The following is a 3,936-nucleotide window of genomic DNA, read 5'->3' on the forward strand; positions in this document are numbered from 1 at the left end:
TGGACCAAGATAAAGAAACCAACAAGTAAATAAAATGTCAGCAGGGCAGAAAACATAGTGCTCAGTTAAATCTCCTTCCGACCTTACCTTATAATATACTCAAAAAATGCTCTACTCGTTTGAAATATTAGCTAAGTACAGTCTCTACAAACAGTTGAGAAATAAAGTAAAAAACCCATTTCTTGTGGAGTTTACATGAGATTTCCATGTAAGGAGTGTAAGTTTGAGGAGACTGGTTAAAAAAAAATCACTTTCTACTAAAAGTATATTTCTTGGCCAAAATAATTGGGAGACAAAACAGTAAAGGAAAGTTTTCAATTATTCCAAAGCTATGTAACACCCAGGTCAACAGCTAGCTGCATACCAGTAGCAAGACCTACTGGCTACTACTCAAACTAAATCTTATTTTTATGTCAAGTAGAGTAAAATTCATTTAAAGTAAAAAGTACAACAAAACAAAACAGACCATTTTCAAAAGTCCTAAGTAAATTTCAGAAAAATCTATTTAATTTCATTAAAATCTTCTGTAGGTTTAACTGCACTTTTCACAATAAATTTCACAAATGTATCATGCACACCCATAGAAGCTTGAATAGCGCATGAGGAGGTGCTTTAGACAAGACATTGTCACACTCGAGGGTCTAATTCTGAAATCTATAATCCTCTCTACTTGTTTCAAAAGGGTATAAACATACTATATATTCATTTAGAAAGTCTACATTCTGTGAAATATAGGTGAAATTTACAAAATATTTTAGTAGAAGCATAAAAAATATAGTAAATACAGCATGTCTATGTGCACAGTTTAACATTATTGGAGTATTCCATGCACAATTTAAAAGTATATTTTCTTAGCAATTAAATATAAATTTGCGATATTTGCTTGCATTGTTCATAAACAACTAAGGTGAATAATAAAAAAAAAAATAGTTGTCATGCAATAGTCCTGAGTGACATTTGGCTAAAACGTGTTGGAAGACAATAGATATTAAGTATTTCTTTATGTTACCCCCATGGTGCTGCCCAAAATGGCGTAAACTACCTTTCTAAGATATCATCAATATCTGGATCTCTAAAATCCTGCTAACACAAGTAACGAAAGGTTACTCATAAATCTCTGCAATTCTATGTTTCACAAATCAAAACTCTGAGAAATCTTTAAAAAGATGACTCGAGGCCAAGAATAGTAAGTTATACAAAAGCACCCTCTAGTGTCAAGAGAAGCAACTCACATATAAGAGAAAGTAATGGGCAATTCAATATGTATCAAAATGTTTCAAAGTAAAAATGAGCATTCTACCTCTCACATTAACATTTTCCCAGATCTAACCAATACTAGCATCTATTTCAAAAATCAACTGACCTCTGTATTAAAAATATACTTACTGTAAAAAACACATGTATGTTCAACTTGTGATGAAGTCTTTCTTTGGTTTTGCCTATTAGATTTAATTTTTTGAGCCTATATTCCTAGCAAAGAAAGCATTCATCTTTAGTCTAGGACAACTGAAATGAAAAAATTAAAATGTCTAATAGCCATAGTTTCATTAGACATAGCCCGGTCCTACAATTTAAAGTATAGTCTATTCCTTTTTTTCCCCCTTCCTTCCTTCCTTCCTTCCTTCCTTCCTTCCTTCCTTCCTTCCTTCTTCCCTCCCTTCGTCCCTCCCTCCCTCCCTCCCTCCCTCCCTTCCTTCCATCTTTTTCTTCTCTCTCTCTCTCCTCTTCTTTCTTTCATTGGATATTTTCTTTATTTACATTTTAAATGTTATCCCCTTTCCCAGTTTCCCCTCCAGAAACACCCTGTCCCATCCTTCCTCCCCACTGCTTCTATGAAGGTACTCCGCCACCCACCCACTACCACCTCTCTGCCCTGGTACTCGCCTACACTGGGGCATGGAGTCTTCACAGGACGGTGAGCCTCTTCTTCCATTGATGCCTGAAAAGGGCATCCTCTGCTATGTATGTGGCTGGAGCCATGGTCCCTCCATATGTACTCTTTGGTTAGTGGTTTAGTCCCTGGGAGCTCTGGGCATCTGATTGATTGATACTGTTTATATTCCTATGGGGATGCAAACCCCTTGAGCTCCTTCAGTCCTTTCTCTAACTCATCTATTGGGGACCCATGCTCAGTCCAATGGTTGGCTGCTAACATCTGCCTCTCTATTAGTAAGGCAAAGGACACTGTCAATAGGACAAAACAGCAACCAACAGATTGGGAAAAGATATTTACCAATCCTAGATCAAATAAAGGGCTAATATCCAACATATACAAAGAACTCAAGAAGTTAGACTCTAGAGAATCAAATAACCCTATTAAAAATGGAGTACAGAGCTAAATAAAGAATTCTCAACTGAGGAATATCAAATGGCCAAGAAGCACCTAAAGAAATGTTCAACATCCTTGGTCACCAGGGAAATGCAAATCAAAACAACCCTGAGATTGCACCTCACACCAGTCAGAATGGCTAAGATCAAGAACTCAGGTGATAGCAGATGCTGGTGAGAATGTAGAGAAAGAGGAACACTCCCCCACTGCTGGTGAGACTGCAAGCTGGTACAACCACTGTGGAAATCAGTCTGGTGGTTCCTCAGAAAACTGGACATATCATTACCTGAGGACTCAGCTATACCACTCTTGGGCATATACACAAAAGATGCTCCAACATATCACAAGGACATATACTCCACTATGTTCATAGCAGCCTTATTTATAATAGCCAGAAGCTGGAAAGAACCAAGATGTCCTTCAACAGAGGAATGGATACAAAAAATGTGGTACATTTACACAATGGAGTACTAATCACCTATTAAAAACAATGACTTCATAAAATTCTTAGCCAAATGGATGGAACTAGAAAATATCTCCTGAGTGAGGTAACTCAATCACAAAAAGAACACAAATGATATGCACTCACTGATAAGTGGATATTAGCCAAAATTCAGAATACCCAAGATATAATTCACAGACCACATGAAGCTCAAGAAGAAGGAAGACCAAAGTATCGATGCTTCAGTCCTTCTTACAGGGTGGGGAACAAAATCCTCAAAGGAGGAAATACAGAGACAAAATGTGGAGCAGCAAATTAAGGAAAGGCCACCCAGAGACTGCCTCACCTGGTGATCCATCCCACATATAGTTACTAAACTCAGGCACTATTGTAGATGCCAAGAAGTATGGTCTATTCTTTAACTATTCCTCAGAAATATTTTTCCATCATATTATACAGTATTTAATCTAGAAATATTACTTTTTCAACTTAAAGTTTTGAAGGATATAAAACCAGTATTTCGATAACTTGAAAAACTTGTAACAAATATGTATTAATGAGTATGAAACAGCAATTAGGAATCTTACAGTAGAAAAAAAGCAAAAGTTAAGTTATTCTTAGTATTAACATATCAATAAACATACCAAGCAGCAGTTTATGTTTTATGTCTTTATTGGTTGAGTGGATATATCATCTATAATTAAAAAAAAAGTGAGAGAGAGACAACTGCGATCACAATGGTCATATTTTTCAATGAATAACTTTCGGAACAATCTATAAGGTATTTTCCATTTTAACTTAAGCATACAATCATTTTTAATCCTACCACACTCAAAACTAACTGTGCAAATAAATAAAAATGAATGGTGAATAGGAAGACTGCTTAAAAACTGTAGCACAACACATCAGCATGAGAGTACAGTATGGACCACAGAGGCGTGGTGGAAATTGTTGTAGCGTGTTCATGTATGTACTTCATTGACTTAGTGCTTAGAGTGACGTCCGGACTCGAGGGCTGAATGTGTCTGACTGGCTTGTCTCTTGGCTGCATGCTGTAACACTTACTTGCTACTGCTGAAGCCGACGACAACAACCATGTGCCTCTTTACTTAAATCCTACGTATCCAGCCACTCCTTAAATCCAACGTATCCAGCCACTCCTTAA

This window comes from Grammomys surdaster, unplaced genomic scaffold (assembly GCF_004785775.1).
Source record: "Grammomys surdaster isolate TR1022 unplaced genomic scaffold, NIH_TR_1.0 63, whole genome shotgun sequence".
NCBI lineage: Eukaryota > Metazoa > Chordata > Mammalia > Rodentia > Muridae > Grammomys > Grammomys surdaster.